Here is a 25,675-nt window from a genome sequence, read left to right as displayed (position 1 = left end):
TTTTCGTCTTGCTGAAGAAGAAGATAAGCCTCTAAGAGGGTTTTAGACCAGAGCAGCACATAAAATGACTGCAGATTTGCCCCCAATGAATTTACCTGCTATGAAATTTGCTTGTTATAAGGAATCCAGGCCAAGAAGCAAAAATAATTTTGTCATACCGGTATTCGGTGCTGAATCTGAATAGTTCTGTAGCTTTACTTAAAATTGACAGCCGAGGCTCCTGCCAGGATTCCAGTGCCAAATATAACTCACTTTGTTAATGAACAATGTATATCTTTCCCACAAGATGATAGCTCCCTATGTTGCAAGATGACTTCTAAGAAAAACCTCCTTAACACTCTGATGTTGAAGTCAACATTCAAACAGCCAAAGAATGCAATTGTTATGTTGATGTTGCTATAGAAAATAAATGAGGTATGCTGGCAGGGGAATTCTAGGAATTGAAGTTCACATGTATTAAAGTTGCAAAGATTGAGAAAAACTTCTTTAAAGGAAGAATGATTTTCCTTCTGGTGCTGTCTCTTATTTCAGACCTGCAAGTACACCTAGATTGCCTGAGTAATTTTAGAATGTGCTACAGGAGTCTACAGTATAATCTCTCTTGGAATAAATGCAAAACCTTATCTGGACATGATCAGAAATGTTGGTGCAACGAATCCATTCTAAAGTGCATGTTTCAAAACCAAGATTTAGAGATACATTGGGAACAGGTAATAGAAAGATCATTAAACAGAGTCTTCATCCACTGACTAGAAGACAAATTTGTCTGCTGTTATCTGAATTCTGCTTTCTAAAGCTGCCTAATATACGAACTCTGTATCTATATGGCAATAAAATACACAGTTGTCCTCAACTTACAGCTATTTGTTTAGTAGCTGTTCAAAGTTATAATGGCCCTGAAAAAGTGACTTACAACCAGTCCTCATACATATGACCATCACAGCATCCCCATGTTCAAGGGATTAACTATTGAGCACTTGACCACTGGCATGTATTTATGACGTGTCCTCAGGTCACTTGATCTCCATCTGTGACCTTCCCAACGGGCTTCTAATTTTAATTTATTTTTTTTTAATTTTTATTTGATTTATATGCCGCCCTTCTCAGAGACTCAGGGCGGCTTACAGTGCGTTAAGCAATAGCCTTCATACTTTTGTATATTTTATACAAAGTCAGCTTATTGCCCCCACAAACTGGGTCCTCAATTTACCTACCTTCGAAAGGATGGAAGGCTGAGTCAACCTTGAGCCTGGCGAGATTCGAACTTACAGTAATTGCAGACAGCTGTGTTAATAACAGGATGCTATAAACCACTGTACTACCAAGGCTTCTAACAAGCAAAGTCAATGGGGGAGCCAGATTTGCTTAACAACTGCAGTTGTAAAAAGAAAGTAAAATTGGTTGTGATTTCAATCAATCAGAATAGAGCTGGAAGGGACCTTGAAGCTCTTCTAGTCCAGCCCCTACTCAAGCAGGAGGTCCTATAACAGGGGTCTGCAACCTTAAATACTCAAAGAGCCATTTGGACCCATTTCCCACAGAACAGAAAACACTGGGAGCCACAAAACCTGGGTGGGCGTGGCCAACTCGATGTCACTCACTTCCACCAGTCACATGACACCCCCCCAGCCATGCCTACCCAGCTGCTCATTAGGGCAGAGAACCAGTTGTTAAAAAACACCGGGAACCACAAAATCCTTTTGACATCTCTCTCTCTCTCCCCTCCCTCCCTCCCTCTCCCCCTCTTTCTGTATCTCTCTGTCTCTGCCCTGGCCGCTTCTCCATCCCCCGCCATCCCCCTTACCTTCTCAGGCCAGGCGAGGAGTGACTGGGAGGGGAGGGAAAGGGGCGGGGCCAGCCAATGGTGGGATCACCTGACAGGGAGCCACAGCAGAGGGCCCAAAGAGCCACATGCAGCTCCAGAGCCGCAGGTTGCTGACCCCTGCCCTATACCATTTCAGATAAGTTACAGTCCAGTCTCTTCTTAAAAACCTCTGGTGATGAAGCACCCACATGGTCTGAAGGCAAGCGGTTCCATGAATTTATTGTCCTCACTGTTAGGAACCTCAATTCCAAGTTGCTTCTTTCCTTGATTAGTTTCCATCCATTGTTTCTTGTCCTGCCCTCTGGTGCTTTGGAAAATAAATTGACCCCATCCTCTTTGTGGCAGCCTCTCCAATGCTGGAATACTGCTATCATGTCCCACCCAGTCGTTCTTTTCTCTAGACTAGCCAAACCCAAATCCTGTAACCGTTCTTCATATGTTTTAGTCTCCAGGTCTTTAATCATCTTCGTTGCCCTTCTTTGCACTTTTCCTAAAGTCTCAACTTTTTTTTCATGTGGTGACCAAAACTGGATTCAGTATTCCTGGTGTGACCTTAAAGGTAAAGGTAAAGGTTCCCCCTCGCACATATGTACTAATCGTCCCCAACTCTAGGGGGCAGTGCTCATCTCTGTTTCAAAGCCAAAGAGCCAGCGCTGTCTGAAAATGTCTCTGTGGTCATGTGGCCGGCATGACTAAACACCAAAGGCGCATGGAATGCTGTTACGTTCCCACCAAAGGTGATCCCTATTTTTCTACTTGCATTTTTACATGCTTTTAAACTGCTAGGTTGGCAGAAGCTGGGACAAGTAATGGGAGCGCACCCTGTTACACGGCACTAGGGATTCGAACTGCTGAACTGTCGACCTTTCGATCGACAAGCTCAGCATCTTAGCCGCTGAGTCACCGCGTCCCTGGTGTGACCTTACTAAGGCTTTATAAAGTGGTACTTAACAGCTGCCTTGCTTAGCAACATAAATTCTATGATTGTGATCATAAGTTGAGGACTACCTCTGTGGATATCTAGTAACAAAAAGAAAATCTGACTTCTGTTCCGTAAGAATCCATATGATTTGCATTTAGGAGGTAATGGATTATAAAAGCTGCTGGAATTTTCCTGCACTGGTCATATTAGTGAGGCAAGAAATGGGTTCCTACAGGGAGGATCAGGGAAGATTTTGACAAGGGTCTCTGTGTCAAAAAAAGGTGACAATAGGTCAGCTCAACCATGCAATTGAAAGCCCATTGTATTATGAGGAAGATCACAAAGCTAAATTTCAGAATGGCACTTAAATAGTGCCTTATGGTAAAAGGACAAGTCATTGATAGCATATTGCTGGTTTGAAATTTCTTAGCGAAAAAATGTAACTTTATGGAGTATATTGAAAAGCGTTGATTATGATTGCCATATTCAAAACCACAAGGGTAGCAATAAAGTCTATACAAAGCTATTATATAAATGGGCTGGACTCCAAGCACTGGAAATAAAAGATATCCAGATGTCTTTAGTGAATCTTGAGCATTCATATTAGGAATTTAGAAATAAAAGTATTATTAGCAAAAACAAGTTGGAAATTTCCATCTTCAGCATAAAACTACTGTGGACACCATTTCCTTCCATCATCGTGACTTTCTCAAATACTTCATTACTTCTGTCTACAGCCACCATGTCACGTAAAATGTCTAACTTACATGTGCTCCTATTTTCTCTATGGTCTAGCAAGGGTTAACACAACTACACAACCCATCACTCCCACAATCCCACCTTACCTTTAACTCCTCCCCCTGGGTACAAAAGACCGGCCACATGGAGACCAAGCCAGTTCCAACTACATACCTGTGAAGAGAAGACAAAGGTCAGTTACAAGTGTATATTTAGGCCTATGCCATATTTATGCTTACAAATAAATAAGCTGCAACAACCATTACTTTGTATTGAGAGTTATTGGGCTAGATCCCTCAATTTAACACACCAGGTCAGATATTCCAGACCCCAATAAATACGAGAGTTTCTTTTAAGGTTGTTAAAATGAAACTCTCAAATTGAATGAAAATCTGCTGATATCCCTCATGGCAGAATGAAATTCATCACTATTTGGGAAGATTGTTTCAATGAAAATTATGATTTGATCCTGTATTATGTTTATTTTTCAGTCTGTTCCATATGCATTATCTAGCAAAACATTTACGTCTTGGCAATCTTTCTTGGGAAAAAAAAATATATCCAAAGAGGTAAATAATTACTTGTTGGACTAAACATTACAAAATACAAAGAAGGCGTTTATTAATCTTTAATCTAGCTCTTTGTCTTTGTCAACTTTGTAATTATTTACATGCTAGTAAGGAAATCGGCTATATTGCTTGGATGCGGATGGAAAGTCTTTTCTTCCAGCTGAATCTGGAAATTTCCTCAGCCCTTTTATAACTCTGCACTTGAAGGATTTAGGCATTGCTGGGTAAAGCTTAGGTATAGCAATAGCAATAGCACTTCGACTTATATACTGCTTCATAGTACTTTACAGTCCTCTCTAAGCGGTTTACAGAGTCAGCCTATTGCCCCCAACAATCTGGGTCCTCATTCTACCCACCTCGGAAGGATGGAAGGATGAGTCAACCTTGAGCCTGGTGAGATTCGATCTGCCAAACTGCTGGCAGCCAGTGATCAGCAGAAGTAGCCTGCAGTACTGCACTCTAACCACTGTGCCACCACAGCTCTCTCACCGAGGTATCATCTATTCCCCCCTCATCTTCCTTCTTTAAAAAGGTGGTCTCAATTTTTCTGCTGCAATTAAATATAAGCAATGTGAGTGTTGTGAAGAGAACAATTATATTTGTAAGATTTCGCATCTGATTAATATAGGTTCTTTTGGAAGAGTTGAAGTTTCGGTCATTTGGTTTTTATTTAAAGTGGGTTTTGACTTTTTTCAGTCCATTTATTCTTTTTTCTCCCTCCCCCCATTCTTATTAAAAGTGAAGTCAAGTTAACTAATGCATGAGAACTTTGTATTGCTTCAAACTTGTAGCTGGGGGATTAATTTTCACCCTTCGTAACTGACTAACTTCTATTTTTAAAAAATGTGTAACTCTAAAAGCATTATGAAAAAAATGATATATATTTTTTTCAAATTCACAATGGAATGATTTCAGGTATAAACAACCTTTCAAAACAACCTCACTTTTAGTTAATAAATCTTTGCTTAAATCACTGGTAGTATATTATTCCTATATGGCTGTATCAAATGTCTTGAAAAAGCTGTGTGTGAGAATGGACACATGCCTTCGTATGTGCTTTACAAGTTTTTTCTTCTTTCTTTCTTTTTCTTTTTTCTTTTTCTTTCTTTCTTTCTTCCTTTCTTTCCCTTTCTCTCCCCTTCTCTCCCTTTCTTTCTCTCCCTTTTTTTCTTTTTCTCTTCTCTCTTTTCCTCTCTCTTCCCCCTCTCTTCCTCTCTTTCTCCTTCTTTCCTCTCCTTCCCACCTTCTCTTTCTTTCTCTATCTCCCCTTTTCTCTCCTTCTCTCTCTTTCTCTTTCTTTCCTTCCTTCCTTCTTTCTTTCCTTCGTTCTTTCATGAGAATCATGAGCTTTTGCTGAATCGAAGTTTGGGTTGTTTTGTTCAGCCCTAAAGATATCATGCAAGAATTGGCTGATGAGAGTTTAAAATTAGAAAATTAGAAAAAATGACCTAAACTGTTAAGAAATTAAGAGATAGCAAAATATAAAAATAGATTTATAAACTCATGGTCTATATGTATATTCTTCTATACAGATTATGGGCCAAAGGGCCTATAGTTTAGTTGACACACAGATTAGTAGATAGCTGGGTTCTTTTTCTTTACTTATATAATCGATGTACTTTTTTTCATTAACATTTCTGCTTGTTAAATTCTTCTGTAGCTATTTCAGCCCTCTATACAATCCTGTCTAATCCAGTTTTATCTTCTCTTTTTCATTTATATTATTATAACCATACCTTCTAGCCTTAAGTCATTAGACTTGATAAAAATCCCCTTCACCTGCCACATTGATAAAAATGCTGAACAACACAGTACCTAGCACTGAACCATATGGCACTTCACTCAGTACTTCTTCCAAGGCTCCCAGTACTTCTTCCAAGGCTTCCAGTACTTCTTCCAAGGCTCCCCTTGAGGAGCACTCGGAGGCTCCAACTGGCGCAGAGTGCGGCCGCGCGGGTGGTGACAGGAGCGATGTGGCGCTCCCATGTAACACCTCTCCTGCGTGAGCTGCACTGGCTCCCGGTGGTCTTCCGAGTGTGCTTCAAGGTTTTGGTTATCACCTTTAGAGCGCTCCATGGCTTAGGACCTGGTTATTTATGGGACCGTTATTTATTGCTACCACCAATAGCCTCCCACCGACCACTACGCTCCCATAGAGAGGGGCTCCTCCGGGTGCCGTCGGCCAAACAATGTCGACTGGTGGCCCCCAGGGGGAGAGCCTTCTCTGTGGGGCACCTACTATCTGGAACGAGATCCCCCCGGAGATACGGAAGATCCCGGATCTCCGTACCTTCTGTCGCGCGCTCAAGACTTTCTTGTTTCATCAAGCTGGCCTGACCTAAGTCTTTCCCCTTTTTAAATGGAAATTTTAAATTTGGTTTTAAATTATTGGGGTTTTAAATTTGTTCAGACAAATTATTTAACTAGTTTTAGTTTATTTTAAATTTTGTATCTATATGTTTTATTCTATGGCTGTTCACTGCCCTGAGTCCTTCGGGAGTAGGGCGGTATACAAATTCAATAAAATAAATAAATTTTACCATTTGATTAAATGGAATACCATGAGGCATTCTGAGGAGGCTATTTTGATGGTCCACATGAACCGTCTATGGCATTTCCCTGATCTACCAAGTTAATAACTCTCTGCAAGAAAGTGAAAAATAATATGACATTGTTTGTGACAAACTCTGCTGGATCTGAAGTGAAGTGTACCTTACGAAATTGCCATTTGTTTGAGGACCATGCCTGCTATAGAACTGCAACATTCCAAGTCCTTCTTTCCCATTTGATAGCGATGACATTTGTTCTCCCAAAACATTTTGCGATCTCATAAGTCATCCCTCTGTCCCTTCTGGATGCCTCCTTTCTCTTTCTCAACAACAAAATAACATCAGAGGTCACCAAGGCTGACTTCATTGGGAGAAGCATTCCATAACATTCCAAAACAAAGTCTCACAGAAGAACACTGTAAATGCAGGATTCGGTGCCAGTCCCAATTATGGTCAATATGCAAGGACTACTTGTATTTAGGATTGCATTGGTACTGAGCCTTACTGTGTTGAGTAGAATTTTGAATGTAAGACTGACCCACAGCAAGAGCAACAACACTCTACCTATTTCACTAGATAAATCAATATCATTTCCCGTTGGGCTGCAGCTTGCTCCACATTGCGAACAATATAGGGAAGAAGGGACCTTTTGAAAACTAAAATCAAGAATGCAAGTATGCATGAGAATGAGACGATAACTAATATATGCAACTCCCTGTTTCAGTTGCCATACAGCTGAAAAACATGTTAGTGCAAAAGCTGAGAATCTGAGTGCTAATTTTAGTTATGCAGGACTTATTTTATAAAACCATTTGTCTTGTGAAGTGCTGAAGGCTAAATCTTTAGAGCCAGATGGTGGGCAAAGATTAATTAATCTGATAGACCAGGTGAAGAAGAGTTATGGTGGGGATGCTACAGATCATTTTTAAATCTCTTCTGCATTTGGCAACAGTAGCACCATTTCCTTGCATCGCTGGCTGCATACACCTTTTACAAGAAGGGGAAATTAAATCTTCCAGCATGCGATAGAAAAAATACTGTACACATTCATAGGAAATCTGTAATTTTTCATGTTTAATGTTTTGCAGACAGACCCATTAGAATGGATACTAAGAAAAATAATAGTCTTTGACTTACAACCATTCCTTTTGCAACTGAAGTTACGACAACACTGAAAAAGTGACTTACAACTTGTCCTCACACTTTGAACTATATCTCCATAGTCATATGATCAAAATTCAAGCCCTTGGTAGCTAGGATGTATTTACAGTGATTGTGGCATCCCAGGGTCGCCATTCGCAACCTTCCCAACTGGTTTCTGACACGCGGAGTCAATGGGGAAGCCAGATTCGCTTAACAACTGCATAATTTTAAATTATTGCACCTGTGTATGGTTTGCCAGTTTCACAGTAGCAGATAGAGCAGCGCTCCAGAGGGTCAACATCATTGCCCAGAGGATTATTGGTTGCCCTTTCCCCTCTTTGGAAGAGCTTTATACCTCCCACTGCCTTAAGAAAGTTCAAACATTCTTAAAGATCCAACTCATCCTGGGTACCCTTTTTTTGAACTATTACCATCTGGCAGAAGGTACAGGATAATAAAAACAAGGACAAATAGGCTGAAAAACAGCTTCTATTCCAGGGCAGTAACTATATTGAATTCTACTGTATAGTGCAACATTCATGCAATATTGATTTTCAATTCAATTGTATAGAATGTGAAGCAGTGGTGGGTTGCTCCCGGTTTGACCCAGTTTGGCCGAGCCGGTAGTGGTGACTGTTACACATAAATGCCTTACCCATACCAGGGATCACTAGGGATACAGTAATGCAGGGGTTAATGCTAATGCACGCTTGGCCAACCCCACCCACAGACCACTCCTTACCTGAGTCTCCACCCACAGGTATATAAGGTAGTCACACACTCCCTCACCCCAGACTTCCAGATGCTGCTTGTGATGTATTGATGAACCTGCAAATAAAAGAAACTTATTTAAATGATTGACTCATGTCTGTTATTGGGCCTGATCCATGGATCCTGTAACAAAATGGTAGCAGAGGATGGTTTAATGGCCCAATAACATCTGGACACACAACGAGGACACATCGCTGCCTACGAGATGGCGACGCCACCGAAGCAACGAGATGGCAACCCAGCGGGATCGCCAGGGAAGGCAGAAACCACGATCGACCCCAAAGCCACCGCAACGGAAGAAAGAGGGGAGATCAAGAAAGGAGAAATAGCAGACTCTGATGGCCGGGAGGAAGAAAGCCTGCGACTCGACGTTCTACGACTGCTAAAGGAGCGGTCCAACGACAGGAACCTCCTTGTGGACCTATGGAGCTTCATAATGGACCGTGAGGTGGCAAAGAGCAAGGACGACTCGGATCTGGAGCTCGAAGAGCTGGACTCAGTGAGTGGATCGCCCCAAAATGACCCCACAGCAGTCACTGAGCCCCACAGCCCCGCTCAAAATTTGAAATGGCGGCCATCTTTGACCACGTGGTCGGACAAGATGGCCGACTTCTGACCAATCGGAAGCCAAAATTCAAAATGGCCAACGCGCGAAAAATGCCCGACCCTGAGTGATGAGGAAAGCGACCGGGGTGAGGGGGCAGAATCCGATCCGGACCACGGATACACCCCGACTGAGCAGCAAGTCGACAAGGCCATGAAGACCCTTGCCGCCGCCTTCGGCCCAGGCCTCAAAATCACGAAAGAGGAACCAGAGGGGCCCAAGCGAAAAGGAAGGTGGGGAGAGGGGCACCGGAACGCCCACCCAAGGGTCACGGATGCCCACGCCAGCGCGCCAACCCCCCTGCACATCCCAAGGACGCCGCGCCCCCGATCATCCAGGCCGCGAACCCCACAACGCAGGGATTGGAGCAGCTACCTGCATTCGTCGCCAGGACTCCAAAGCCATCAGGATCTTCACTTCGACGAAGCCACTGCAAGACAGCATCATCCGGAGCGCCCCTGGACCCCCAAGACCGAAGCCGAGGCCTACCCGACCGATGGAGACCTCTACGCCGGAGCTGCGATGAACAGGTCCTTCCACGACGACGGCAGAGCTGAAATGGACTTCGCGCATGCGCAGTTTCGCCTAGAGGAAGAAAAAAGAAAAAAATCGCAGAGAGGGATTTTTAAACTGCCGGCAAGCGTTCCCATGCCGTATTGCTGTTATAAGCACATAAAGAACCATGGACAGCTGCCTGCAGTAAGTAAGTTTACAAATAATGCTGGGAACTTACCAAGTGACTTTCCAAAGCTGAGGATGGATGGGGGCAACATCCTAGAGTGGTCACAGCAGCTTCAGGTGGTGTTCCTAAAAGAAAATATGTCACATTTTATTAATGACCCCCCAGAGAGACCATGGACTTTAGAGTTGGACTGTATGCATCATAGGGCATTTTACCTTTTAATTTCTAGCATATCTCCCACCATTTACCATAGCATTGGCCACCATCTCACTGTGTCGGAAATCATACAAAAAATGTTTGGGTTATTTTACAGTGAAAGTGTGGCAACCACCACCCAGATTTCCAAAGATTTCTTCTCTGCCAGAGTTAAACCAGGGACCCCCATAAGTGAGCACCTGGTGTCCCTGAATGCCATCAGGGCAGAACTACACCTTAGGGGGGAGGTCATATCAGACCAGATCATGAAGAGTGTAATAATTAACTCTTTAGATCACTCATGGGACAGTTTCTTAGCACACTTAGATACTGTTAGTCTAGGTCTCCTGTTCATTGAGAAGCTGTCTAACAAATTGATAGCTGAAGACAATTTGAAAAGGAGCCACCATGACTCCTCCAGGGAACATAAACACGTAAAGAAAGTAGCCTTCCAAGACAGACAACATGGCACCACAGAGTGCTATAGCTGTGGGTCAAGGGGACACCTTAAGAGAGACTGCCCCAGGAGCTACAGAGAGAGAAGCAGACCAGAACATAGACTCAGACAGACAGAGAGACACACTTCTGAAGAGAGGTACAGGCACAGAGATTCACCCAATCCCAGAGACAGGAGGGGGAACAGAGATAGTTCACGCGACAGCAGAACAGGGTCCCTATATGGGATAGGGGAGCGTACCCACATAGCATGTCAGGATAAAGAGGCCAACTCGTGGCTTCTGGACTCTGGGGCCTCCAACCACACAACCTGTAACAAACAGTTGCTCTATTCATTCAGAGAGGAGAATTTTTCAATCAAGGTTGCAAACCAAAGTGAGGTTAAGGTAACAGGGAAGGGGGTAGTTATACTGCCAGGTATAGGGAAAATAGAGGGGGTACTACTGGTCCCGGAGATATTGGCCGCATTAAAGCTCAGTGAAGACTCAGGGATTAAGGTAACCTTCGCAGAAGGGAAAGCCCACGTAAGTAAGGGTAGAGAGAATGTAGGGAGAGTGACGGTCAGACAAGGGCTACCCTACTTAACATTCTATGAGAGTAACACCCCCAGTGTATACACCAGCTCAGAACCCACTAGAAACACTAACCAAGACAAAACTGAGGGAGAACATACGAGTGAGAGAGAGACAGAGAGCGAGGAGAATACAACACAGGAAACACACACAACCAAACACACTCAGGGAAAGCCATCGATAGGCAAACTCATGCACGATGATTGTGCTCACCTACTACACAGGAGATTAGGGCACGCCAGTTTCCCCGTGGTCCAAAAAATGACCAACTGTACCGAGGGCATCAAAATAAAGAATTGTGAAAATTACCTTGAGTGCTCGGTGTGCAAATGTTCTAAGTTAAAGGTCAAACCCAGAACTAAGAAATCCTCACGCGCCACCAACCAAGTCTTCAATTTAGTTCACATGGATCTGGTGGGGCCCCTAAGGCCATCCATCAAGTACAAGAAAAGATACTTCCTCACCATAGTAGACGATTATAGTCGGTACGGCTTCGTCTATGCATTAAGACAAAAGGACGAGGCTTTCCAAAAATTCAAGAAGTTCTACAAAAGGGTAGAGACTCAAAACAACACTCAAATCAAACAAATCATGACAGATAGAGGATCTGAATTTTTGACAAAGGATTTCTCTCATTGGCTCAGATCCAAGGGAGTGCTTCACTTTACGTCGTCTCCATTCTCGGCCTTCCAGAACGGTGTCGTAGAACGACAGAATTCCACACTGCAGACCATGATCAGATGCGCACTAGAGGACGCGGGGATTCGTCAACATTTTTGGTCTGAGGCCTTAGTTTACTCAAACTACACACTGAACAGAACCTGGTCCAGTGTAATAGATAAGACACCATATGAACTCATGTACAATAAAAAACCACAGATAGCACATCTGCATGTATTCGGCGTAACTGCAGATGTCCATATACCCAAACAGCTGCGCAGGAAGGGGGACAAAATATCCAGGAGATTAAGATTTATGGGGTACGAGCCAGGTACCAAGGGGTTCAGATTTGTGGACAATAACGACAGATTTGTGGTCTCTAGGACAGCAGTATTCCATGAGCAAGCTAACTGGTCCAGAATACACCTCAACGAGGTATCCACCAGGCAGGAGACTAGGCCAGACGAGCAGGTGCAAGACAAACACGAACCAACAGATAGACAAGAAAGGAAAGAGCCCAAACCCAAGCACCAAGGCATCAAGGTCGAGGAATGGAAAGGGAATCATCCCAAGATAAGTGTAGACTCACTAACACAAAAGGAGGCCAGGTACATACATGACATCGAACAAATGACAGATAGGCCAGTCAGAACGACCAGGAACCAATTACCCAAAAGGTTAAATGATTACGTAATGCATATACACACAAACCACATCACACCCAACTCCTATGAAAAGGTATTGAGACTACCACACAAGGAGAGATCAAAGTCGGAATCGGCCATGGCCAAAGAAATGAATAGCCTGAGAGAGCTAGAGGTTTACACCCCAGCCGAGGTTCCAAAGGGCAAAAATACGATAGGTACCAGGTGGATTTTCAAAATCAAGAACCTAGAAGGTGGCCAAAGCCTATACAAGGCCAGACTAGTCACACAGGGGTTCGCCCAAAGGTTCCCAGAAGACTACACCGACACCTATTCCCCAACCGTAAGAACTGAGAGTGTTAAGAGTGCCCTGGTTATCGCTTCCGTACTAGGGCTAGAGGTACATCAATTCGACGTGTAGACAGCCTACTTGCACACCAAACTGGACAAGGAAATATACGTTAGAGCACCACACAGCAAAGAGACCAACAGGGGGGACACCTGGCTACTAAACAAGAGCCTATATGGACTGAAACAATCCGGCAAACGCTGGTATGAATGCCTGGTCGAGGTCCTGCAGTCAATGGGATTTACAGCAATCATAGCCGACAACTGCTTCTTCACCAGGAGAGAGGGGGACTCACCAGAATACATTCTAGTCTACGTGGATGACATACTTTACATCAGTAAACACGAAGGGAATCGCAACACCTTCGCCAGCAAGCTGAGTGAACACTTCACCTTAAAATACCTAGGAAAAATAAACAGATACCTAGGTGTGCAAATCAACGAAACCCCCAAAGGTTTTCAACTGTCCCAGAAGGAAAAGATAGAAGAAATACTGCACAAATGCAACATGGCAGATGCCAAGGGGTGTGAGTCACCCATGCAGCCGGATTTCCTAAAAAATATGCATGGCGAGTCACCCGAATTCAAAGACAACACACTATACAGGTCAGTCATAGGCTCTCTCTTGTACATCGCCAACTGGACTAGGCCAGTTAATCTACTGTCCAGGCACGTAGGCAAACCCACCATGTACCACTGGGATGCCGTAAAGAGGGTACTGAAGTACCTAAAGCACAGTGCCAACGCATGTCTATTTCTAGAACCAGAACCGTCCAACGAACCCGTCCTCTCCTGCTATGCTGATGCTGACTGGGCCGGGGACACCAAGAGCCGGAAAAGCACATCAGGGTACATATTCTACCTGAACAATAGCCCGGTGCATTGGTAAACAAAACTTGGTAGCCACTTCAACCACTGAGGCGGAGTACATATGCCTATCCAAGGCTGCCAACAACCTCACCTGGTTCGACGACCTACTCGCCAGTGTCTGGTGCGAACCAGCGTACCCGATAACTATCTACGAAGACAACAAGGCCGCCATAGAAATTTCCATGGCCGACGCAGTGGGACAGAGATCCAGGCACATTGACATAAAATACAAGCATGTGAGACAGCTCTCCAAAATCGGATTCGTAAAAGCCATACATTGCAACACAGAAGAACAGACTGCAGACATACTAACAAAACCACTACAAGGCAGACAACACTCATACCTGGTATCCAAACTTAATATTCGCCCTTGGGCATCACTTAAACAACCGGATCCACAGCCACAGGTCAGGCATTTAGAGGGGGATTTGTTACACATAAATGCCTTACCCATACCAGGGATCACTAGGGATACAGTAATGCAGGGGTTAACGCTAATGCACGCTTGGCCAACCCCACCCACAGATCACTCCTTACCTGAATCTCCACCCACAGGTATATAAGGTAGTCACACACTCCCTCGCCCCAGACTTCCAGATGCTGCTTGTGATGTATTGATGAACCTGCAAATAAAAGAAACTTATTTAAATGATTGACTCATGTCTGTTATTGGGCCTGATCCATGGATCCTGTAACAGTGACGATGTGACGTCACCGAACCGGTTCTCTGTGACTGGGAGCTGGGCCCTCCCGCCCACCCCTGCTTTATTCCTACCTTTATTTCTTGGTTTTTAGCCCAGCCGATAGGTGTGGCAGAGTGGATTGCCGCACCTCAGCTGGCCAGAAACCTAACGCACTTGCACGAGAACCGGTAGTAACTCTGGTTGGAACCCACCACTGATGTGAAGGATGTGTGTTTGTGTTTTATTGTTATAATTATAATATACACTGAAGATGGTATTTAATTTCATTGTATGAGGTGCAATGACAATAAAGTAAACTAAACTAATCCACTCAATTGCTGTGATTGGCTTAATAATCATGATAAAAGTGGTTGTACAGTTGGATGCAACTCATTTAACAGCTCCCTTGCTTAACAACAAAACTTCTGGTTCCCAATTAGTTATTAGTCATTAGGGGTTTTTTTGTTTTTGTTTTTAAATTTGATTTATATGCCACCCTTCTCTGGAGACTCAGGGCAGCTTACAATGCATTCAGCAATAGCCTTCATACTTTTGTATATTTATACAAAGTCAGCTTATTGCCCCCACAAACTGGGTCCTCAATTTACCTACCTTAGAAAGGATGGAAGGCTGAGTCAACCTTGAGCCTGGTGAGATTCGAACTTACAGTAATTGCAGACAGCTGGTGTTAATCACAATGCTATCAGTCTGCTGAGCCACCAGGCCCTAAGTTGAAAACTTCCTGTAAAGAAACAGGTTTAACTCTGCAAAATGGGACTTCAGTTTTTCAGGCTACTGAAGAAACATATTCTTTTCCTATCTGTGGAAACCTGGGGAGGATTTTTAAATATTTAAATATCAGGAGGACCATTTTTCTTCAACAGCAAGCTTTAAGTGCTATTTAGATTTTCCTACATTATTATTCACCCTCATGCTTTCACTGAGATCATGTTTCCTAAAAAAGAATGATCTTGCTGAATGAGGGTACATTCATTATGTTGGCCCGGGGAAAGGGGGAAACTCAACATTCAGGATGGCCAAAATTCATTAGTCTTTGAACCACATTTCAAAAGCCTTTTGCAATCCATCAACCTGATATCTGTAAGAATATTTTGCATGCACCTCAACAGACCTCTTGGAAATAGGGAGGGAGCAAGGGAGGGAAGGAAGGAGAAAGAAGGAGAAAGAAAGAAAGAAAGAGAGAGAGAGAGAGAGAGAGAGAGAGAGAGAGAGAGAGAGAGAGAAAGAAAGAAAGAAAGAAAGAAAGAAAGAAAGAAAGAAAGAAAGAAAGAAAGAAAGAAAGAAAGAAAGAAAGAAAGGGAAAGGCTATAGGAATATCCTTTCCATACAGCAAGGTAAGATTCTTGGAAGGTCAGGTGCACAAAAATAAATCTCTGCTTTTTCCTTCTGTTTACTGCCATTTTCACCCTTCTCCTCCCTTCTCCTGCCATTTTCTACATTCTTGGTCAGCCACAAGCAAGGATGTGCCGAAAGAAAAAATCAGGACTAGCCAGAATCATTTGATCAATGAAGTTTATTACATTTGAAATACACATAAAACCAAACATAGTTTGATTGCGCTATCATGACCACAGTTTTTATCTTTTTAAACCATAATCTGTGGCTATCCCCCAATGGTGAAATCCTCTGAAGTCTGCTACCGGTACTGTGAGTCTGCTACTGAGTGCATGCTGAGCGCGCATGTGTGCCTGAGGCGCGCCCGCACAGCACTAAAAAAGGAACATTTTGAAGTCTTCCAAGTCTGCAAGGGTAAATAGAACAGTGATTCCACATGATTTAGATTAGCTAGAAATCAGGAAATCAGATGATTCTAGCTAATATAAATCACATGTCACAGCTGATCGTCGCCTAGCTGATCGTCGGAAATACCGGTTCACCTGAACCGGTAGCATTTTTTTACTACCGGTTCAGGAGAACTGGTCCAAACTGGTAGCATTTCACCTCTGCTATCCCCATATACTGTAGATGGAGGCTGTGTAGGTCAACCTGTATCTCTCAACCAGTACATGATTTGATGAATAAGATGCTGATGGATTGTAATATTCTCTTTCCAACCAGTGAACTGTGAATTCCTCCAGCTCTTTAAAAATACCCTATGTAAACTGGGATGTTCTATCTTTACAGGTTCCAAAAATGTAGGAGAGGCAACTATTCAAATTCTTTCCAAAGAACAGTTTGCTGTCAAGGACTTGGACACCAACCAAAAATATCCATTATGCTTGCCAATAGAGGCATGTACAGAAATGTAAAAAAAGGACAAGTTATAGGTTGTGACTGCACAATCAAAGCCCCATCTCTTTTTTGTTTGTTACAACCATAATCTTAACTTTTTTTTGGACGAACATAGAAAACCATTTATTTTCTTGGGCACTGCTAAGACTTCATTGAATGACTGTTTCTTTGGGCCATTTGGGTTTCCATTTAACTTTTTAAAAAAAAACTTTTCACAGTACCACACAAAATAAATACCTTGGGTATAATAACAGAAAAATATGAATTATTATTTTATTTTTCAATCAATGTTCCTCCTAGATAAGTTCAGAGAATACTACCATCTTCACTAAATTTATTTATTCATTAAGCGTATTTATATAGCCATTTACTTCATTAAATATGACTGTGGGTCGTGTTCAACTAATAGTTAAAACAACTATTAAAATAATTTAAAAATAAAAACAAATAAGATAATAAAAGATTGTGGGAGAACACCCACCTAAATTCAATATAGCTGTCTTTCAGGCTACCCAAAGAATGACCAACATTGCTGGAAGAACCAAGTTTTCAGAGCTTTCTGAAAGATGGCACTAACCTCACCTTCAGGAAGGATGATATTCCAGAGGGTGGGGAGTCATAGCAGAAAAGACACATTATCTGGATTTCATCAGATAAAGCTCTTGGCCAATGGGACTTACAACATAACCCTCCTGCTGGACTCTAATGAGATGGGTAGATGTGATCTGGAAGAGGCAGCCCTTCAACGAACAGCCATAAAACAATCTGAGGTAAAATAAGGCTTTTGACACACTAAATGTTCTTCAGTTAAAACAAACTATTTGAAAAGGCAGTCTGATTGTCGAGCATCAAGCACCCCTCGACATATCACCAAATGTGAGGGGACATGACGGGGGATGACAGTGGCTGAGTCTGAACACACGAATGTCAGGCACGGGGGGGGGGAATGATGGTGATCCGATTAGGACAATGAGTGCACGGTGGTCGGACAGGATGTAGCTGGGATGCAGTGGGGGTGGGGGGAAAGGGAAAGACCAGTGGAATGCGAATATCAGTGGAATGCTAAGCTGCGAGAGATCGGAACATGCCTGATGACATCATAGGACCGTGACCAGGAATTTTCGCAAAATAGCAGGGAGGCTAAGAGTGTGGCCTGAAAGACTGCTGATACACCAGTTCCATATGGGCTTAGATCAAGAATTGAGACAAGCATGTGTATATAGAGGACTGGAACCTCATATATCAGATTGGTATAAAGCAGTTGTGGAATTGGATGTTGGATTGTGGGAATTCTGTACAAGGAGTGAGGGGTTAAACCAACCTCGGAGGAATCTGGATAAGCAGTCAGCAAACTGGGGAGCCATGAAACCCTTTATTCCTACCAGGTCCTGAACCGATGTTCTGCCCAGAAGACCGTTTCGATGCTATCGCTGTAAGCAAGAGGGTCATCGAGCAGTTGATTGTCCAATACCACCACCCCATGTTTCTACTCCACAAGCGCCAACTCCCAGTGGTGGGATTCTGCCGGTTCTAGGGGGTTCGGCTGAACCCTTTGTTAAATTGCTGGCTCACCCCGCCCCTTGCCCCGCCCCTCTGCACCACTATTTATTGCCAATAAATAGTGGTGGGCGAGGGGCGGGCGAGCCAGCAATTTAACAAAGGGTTCGGTGTTTTTTTGTAATTTTATTGGCTCGCGGAGCTTCAGCATAGGCTAATTAGCCCTTGCTTAGATCGGCTCCCGAGTCTCAGCTGATTTGCTCTCAGCTGTTTTGCTCACGGCTCTGCTGCTTGCTTGCAAAGAGTGCTGATTTTTTTTCCCTAGCTATACTGAAAAACGAAACAGAAAGTAAAGCAGGCTGTTGGCTTTGCACGTTGGAAAATTAGGCAGGCAGATTTCTTTTCTTTTTCCTCACCAAAAAAGGTAGGTGCAAACAATGGGAAATTTAGGGGGAAAGAGGAGAGTTCAAGATTTTAAAACACAAAAGAAAAAAAGCTCTATTTAACTAGGGAATTGTAATAATTGAGATACTATTAATTGTATATTGTGTTGAAAGCAGAAATGGTTAAGTTGTGGTTTGGAGGAATATATGGGGAAAATTATTTGGTTTATTATTATTGGTAAATATAATTAATTGATTTGCAAGAAATTGGATTGCATGGAAATAATTGGAATATTCATGTTCACATTGATTAATATACAAAAAAGGTAGTTATATAACTAATTGATTTATATTAAAATGTTGAATTTATATTAAACAACTGTAATATTACATAATTAACCAATGTGAGGATGGATATAAAAATAGATGACAATGGGAAGGGGTATAATATAGAATAGAAGGGAAAAATTGAATTTGATTAAGATTAGAGATGAAGATGAAGGGTAATATTGGTTTTTTACAAAAATAGATGAGGAATAAATATGGCAAAAAGGAAATATAGAAATAGTAAATTTAATTGAAATGACTAAACACTGTTTAAATTTGTGAACCGGCCAAATACTCTGTTCAAAGAAAATACATTGTATGTTTGTATGTGTGTTTCTAATTATTGTTATTTATTCATATTTGTTCTCTTTTATTCTTTAAAGTTTAACAATTCATTCTTTATCTTAATATCTTTATATTTGTTTGGGGTTGGCTTTCTTCCCTTTCATCTTTTTTATTGTACAGCAATCTTTCTCCTCAAACCTACCACCTCTCTCTTTTCTTTCCTTCTTACTTTCTCTTCTTCCCCTTCTTCTTCTCCTCCCTACTTCCTCTTCCTTTCTCCTTCTCCTCCTCTCTTCCTCCCTCTCTTACCCTCACTCCTACTCTAATTTCCCTTCCCTTCCTTCATCCCTCTCTATTGCTGTATCCTTTTATGCATATGGACTACTCAGAGGGCTGAAAAAATTATTTCTGACTGGTCCTCGCACTTTTGACCAGTCCTCAAACTTACGACTGTCCTCACATTTTTACGTTTTTGCCCTATCTTGTCACCATGGTGAAGAGAAGCCGTTGTGAAATGAGTGATACGGTTATTAAGAATGCCGCAACGGGCATAAATGTGAGGATGGTCATAAGTGCGAGGACCGGTCAAAAGTGCGAGGACCATTGGGTGAAACAAAACTGATATTGTATATGATAACAGCAGCAAGATTGTTGATAGGTAAATATTGGAAAAATGAAGCTTTGCCCACTATTGAGGAATGGACTTTGAAGATGGCCAGTTTTGCAGAGATGGCGAAGATTTCAGCATACTTAAAAGATTGTTCACAAGAGACTTATGAATGGGAATGGAAAAAGTGGATAGAATATGTTCAGAACAAATATCAAACTAGAAAGTATCAAATAGCTTTTATTTGAAAATAATGTATTAGAAATATTTTAAGGTAATGAGGGTAAAAAGAAAAATTATAAAGGGGAGGGAGGGGTTCAAGTTTTTACACAAGTTTTATATTAAGGGTTTTTTTTCTATTTTTTTTTACCAGATATGAGTATAATATAGGGAAGTCTGGGGGGAGGGGAGGGTTAGGGAGGGTTAGGGAGGTTGGGAAGTCTGGGGTGGGTGGTGGTGGGGGGAAAAAGGGGTGAAAATGTAATTGTAAAACTTTTGCAATAAAAAAAAAGTGCGAGGACCAGTCAGAAATCACTTTTTTCAGCCCTCTGCAGTCCCTATGCAGATAGCCACGCCCACCAGTCACATGACCAGCTAGCCACGCCCACCCAGTCACATGACCAGCTAGCCACGCCCACCCGGTCACATGACCACCAAGCCACATCCCCAACTAAGCCATGCCCACAGAATCGGTTGTTAAAAAAATTGAATCCCACCACTGCCAACTCCTATGGGTAGACCTAAAGCTCATTCACAGATGACACTGGAACGGTCTAGAGTAGCTACCCAGTTTATGTACTGAAACTGGATGTCCCCCTGGAACAGCACGGGTACCAGAGGAATCGGGGATCATTAAAGAGGAGGAGGAAATACAGGACCCCATGGTATGTGCTCCAATGTGCCTGTTCATAATACCGGTAGCTCTGAAACATCAAAATACGGGGAGGGCAAATATTCAGGGTGCTTTAATAGATACGGGTTGTACACACTGTCTAATAAGGCGATCAATAGCGGACAGCCTAGGTGTTCGTATTGTCAAATTACAGGTACCTATTGTGTTCGAACAGATGGTTGGGTCAACCCTCGGGACAAAACCAGCTACTCACGTTACTGATCCTGTGAGGCTCGAAATTGGGAAGCATTGGGAACTTGTACATTTTGTAGTAATAGAACAAATGATTGAGACCATTATCTTAGGGCTCGCTTGGCTTGATAAATGGGAACCCACCATTTGGTGGGAGGGGGGTTTCTGTAAACTAAGGATGGCCTTGGATCCCGAACCCCAGGCAAAGGAACAGGGAAAAAGGATTACAAGGAAGGAACCAAACCCATTACATCAGGAAGGAGTCCCGGATACCTACGGGGATTTGATGCGGGTATTTAGCGAGAATGAATGTGAAACCCTACCACCCCATTGTAACACCGATTGTGCTATTGAATTAATACTCGGGGCCAAGTTGCCAAAACCCTGTATGTATTCTATGACCCCTCAGGAACTGGAAGAACTAAGGCATTATATTGATTAAAATTTGGCAAGCGGTTTCATACGGCCCAGTAGATCACATCTGGCAGCATCAGTCCTCTTTAAAGAAAAGAAGGATGGCGGACTATGTCTGTGCGTCGATTTCAGGGGTCTGAATGCTGTTTGTGTGGAACCATTATACCTGTTGCCACTTATGACGGATTTATTGACTACCTTGGCAACTGGCAAAATATTCACGAAGCTTGATTTAAGTGAGGTGTATTATCGAGTACACATCCATGCAGGGGACGAATGGAAACTATTTTTAATTGTCCCCTAGGTAGTTACAAATTTCAGGTCATGCCGTTTGGGTTACAGGGAGCTCCTGCTGTTTTTATGCAACTCATAAATGAAGTGCTTCATGAACATCTGTATTGGGGGAACTTGTGTATCTAGATGACATTTTAATCTAATCTATTGGAGGCCAAGCTCTTCATAAAATTGTCCAAATGTGAGTTCCACAGGTTAGAAATAGATTACTTGGGATTTCGGATCACAGGGAAGGGGATTGAAATGGACCCTAATAAAGTAATAGCGGTGTTAGAATGGCAAGTCCCAAGAACCCAGAAATGCCTGCAAAGCTTTCTCGGCTTTGCTAACTTTTACAAGCAGTTTATACCATCATTCGCCCAAGTAGCCCTACCTCTAACAGATTTACTATGGACTAGGCATCTAGCTACGGGAAAGCCTAAACCCAGACAGGTTTTGAATTGGACACAACCCTGTCAACTAGCGTTTGAAAAACTAAAGTCACTATTCTCCAAAGAGCCGATTCTCAAACATTCTGATATTTCAAAACCATTTGTCATACAAGCTGATGCGAGTGATGTAGCAGTAGGAGCAGTGCTCTTACAAAAGAATATTCAAGGTCAGCTTCAACCTTGTGCTTACACATCACAGAAGTTTACTCCCACAGAGCGTAATTGGACTGTGTGGGAGAAAGAGGCCTATGCGATTAAATGGGCACTCCAGACGTGGTGACATCTATTAGAAGGTACTAAAATACAGTCTGAAGTATGGACTGATCATAGAAACCTAGCACCCTCCAAACACCCCGTAAGCTATCGCCAAAGCAAGTCAGATGGGCACAATACTTCCGCCAATTCACCTTCAACCTAAAATTCATACCGGGGGAAAAATCTTCTTAGCTGATGCTTTATCTCGCATGCCCCAATATGAAACTAAAAGGGATTAGATAATGCAAGCACTAATAGCCCCCCCCCCCGACAAACAGGAAATCACGTGCGAGATAGAATCCCAGTAGGTCCCAACTGGATAACTGACCTACAAACTGAATTAAAGTCTGATCCATGGTTAGCAAACCATCGGGCATTACTCACACACAGGGAAGGACTAGCCTGGAAAGGTGAGAAACTATATATCCCTACCCCATTGAGAAATAGGGCTGCGCGAGTAATAATGGGGGTGACCTGTCGCTCCCATGTAACACCCCTCTTACGCGAGCTGCACTGGGTCCCGGTGGTCTTCCGGGTGCGCTTCAAGGTGTTGGTTACCATCCTTAAAGTGCTCCATGGCTTAGGACCTGGCTATCTACAAGACTGCATTCTGCCACTGATTGCCTCCCACCGACCGGTACGGTCACACAGAGAGGGCCTCCTCAGGGTGCCGTCAGCCAAACAATGTAGACTGGCGACCCCCAGGGGGAGAGCCTTCTCTGTGGGGGGCCCTGCCCTCTGGAATGAATTACCCCCGGACATACAAAGGATCCCTGACCTCCACACCTTCCATCGTGCAGTGAGGACCCTGTTATTCCAGCAAGCCGCTCTGATGGGATAAATTATTTTAATTTGGTTTTAATGGGGTTTTAAAATTGGTTTTAAAATGAGAGTTTTAAATTCGGCCTATGATTTAATTATTTTAATCTGCTTTTAAACTCTACTTTGTACATTGTTTTTATTATGGCTGTTCACTGCCCTGAGTCCTTCGGGAGAAGGGCAGTATATAAATAAAATTAAATAAATAAATAAATTAATTAATTAAAGGAGAACAATAACGAAGAAAATAAAATACCTAGGGATCTGGCTAAGAGCTAAGTGCTCCTCAATCAAGGAGGATAACTATGATAAAATATTACAGCAAATAAAAAAAGATTTGGAAAAATGGAGAAATTTACAGATTTCATTTCTTGGGAGGATCGCAACTGTCAAAATGAATACACTGCCGAAAATATTATTCTTGTTTCAAGTTATTCCAATAAAACTAGGAAAACATTCTTTGAAGACCTAAATAAATTAATTACAAAATTTATATGGCAGTGGAAAAAACCTAGAATTAAATTAAAACTTTTACAGGACACTAAAGATAAAGGGGGCTTGGTATTACCAGAGTGGGAAATATACTATCAGGCATCTATTTTAACTTGGTTAAAAGATTGGATGGAATTAAGAAATAAAAGGGTTTTAGCTATAGAAGGACACGACCTGCAAGCATATATTAAGGAATGCTCTTTTGCAGACTTGGCAGAAATTTTTTTTAAAAAGCACTATATAAAAATTCCAACGTGGTTATCCACAATGAAAGCATTGAAATATCCAAACTTAATTAATATAGATAAAGTAATTAGATATAAGGATTTGTTAATTGAACAAGGAAATTTGAAAACAAAACAAGAACTAGAGTAAGATCTAGGTAGGGAGATAGACTGGTAGACATATACACAAATTCACTCTAAATACAAAGAGGATATAAAATTATATGAAATTCAAAATGGTAAACAAGAATTATACAAGGAACTAAGGAAAAATTAACTAGCAAAATATATAAATATTTATTGAGATACAAGATGGAAGATGAGGTCGTCAAGGAGACTGATAAAATGGGCAATTTTTTTTAGATATAATATAGAATTGGAGAAATGGGAAAAAATGTGGGAAACAAATATAAAATTGACTGTGGCATTCAAGGAAAACCAGATCAAGATGTTCTTTGGTTGGCTTGCCAAGATGTTTCCAAACATTTCACCAACATGTTGGAAATGTAAAAAGGAGTACGGAACATATTATCATTTATGGTGGACATGCCCATCCGCAAAAAGGTATTGGACCAAAATTAAAAAATGGTTTGAAGAGATCATCGAGCAACCCATAGATTGGAAACCGGAGATATTCTTATTGGGAATATCCACCACAAAATATACTAAAGAAACACAATACCTAATTTTACATATAATAATGGCAGCAAGGCTAGCATATGCACAGAACTAGAAAAATTCTGGACTGTGCTGAAATGGACAAATTAATGAAGGAGATAAAAGAAAAGGAGGATACAGAATACTATGCAGTATGGAACAAATGGTATAGTTGACTGGAGATTAGAAATAGTAAATAAGAACAAATGAGAAAATGTCACAAAACAGATAATGTTTGTAAAATAATATATAGATATAATATTATGTGTGAAGGGTTATATACAGAAATAAGGAATAAAGGGACTATAAAGACAAGTATAGTTAAAGAAGAGCGGGGGGGATGTAAATAATAGAAGAATACCATTACAAAACTGTTGTAAAAAGGAAATATATGTTTTATGTTCGTGTTTGTCATGTCGTGTTTTTTAAAAAGACTTTTAAAAAAAAGAAGAAGAGAAGGAGATCAAGCGATACCTACAAGAGAGGAACCCCCTAAGTTTACCAGAATTAACAAAGGAATTACTTAATGAGAGGATAACAACGTTAGAGTTGAAGAAGGCAATTCAAAAGCAAAAAAACAATAAAACCTTAGGTCCGGATGGAATTCCAGCAGAATTTCATAAAGAAATCCAAAAACCATTAGAAAATTTATTATTAGAAATATACAATGAAGCACTAGAATAAGTTAAAATACCGGAATCCTGGATGGATTCCTAAAAATAATAATGAGAAGCAAAAGATTCAAAACTATAGGCCAATCTCGCTGCTAAATGCTGATTATAAAATATTTATGGCTATAATGGCATAAATAACCCCTGAGGACGTGGACAGGATTCTGGGTGGACTGAACGCGACCACTTGTTTATTGGACCCGTGTCCTTCCTGGTTAGTACTGGCTTCCCGGGAAGTGACACGAGGCTGGCTCCAGGGGATTATAAACGCTTCGCTGAGTGAGGGTGACTTTCCCGCCGCCTTGAAAGAGGCGGTGGTGAGGCCTCTCCTCAAGAAGCCTTCCCTGGACCCGGCAATGTTGGTAAATTATCGTCCGGTCTCCAATCTTCGCTTTGTTGCGAAGGTTGTTGAGAGTGTGGTCGCGCAACAGCTCCCCCAGCACCTGGATGAAACGACGTATCTGGATCCGTTCCAGTCGGGCTTCAGGCCCGGGTACAGCACGGAAACGGCATTGGTCGCGTTGGTTGATGATCTCTGGAGGGCTCGGGACAGGGGGTGCTCCTCTGTCCTGGTCCTGTTAGATCTCTCAGCGGCTTTTGATACCATCGACCATGGTATCATGCTGCACCGGTTGGAAGAGTTGGGGGTGGGAGGCACTGTGTTGCGGTGGTTCTCCTCCTTTCTCTCTGACCGGTCGCAGTCTGTGTTGACAGGGGGACAGAGGTCGACCCCGAGGCCCCTCATATGTGG

The 25,675-nt window shown here is 42.3% G+C and overlaps 1 pseudogene; it reads left to right on the top strand.

The window, feature by feature from the left end:
* Nucleotides 1-13,366: 13,366 nt before the first annotated feature.
* The window catches only part of LOC148113297 (uncharacterized), a 47,975-nt pseudogene continuing 35,666 nt past the window's right edge, over nucleotides 13,367-25,675 (top strand).

The sequence above is a fragment of the Pantherophis guttatus genome, chromosome 5 (genome assembly GCF_059756535.1).
Source record: "Pantherophis guttatus breed Tessera chromosome 5, ASM5975653v1, whole genome shotgun sequence".
NCBI classification, from domain to species: domain Eukaryota; kingdom Metazoa; phylum Chordata; class Lepidosauria; order Squamata; family Colubridae; genus Pantherophis; species Pantherophis guttatus.
The sequence above is the reverse complement of the archived record's forward strand: the minus strand, read 5'-3'. Positions and strand labels throughout refer to the sequence as shown.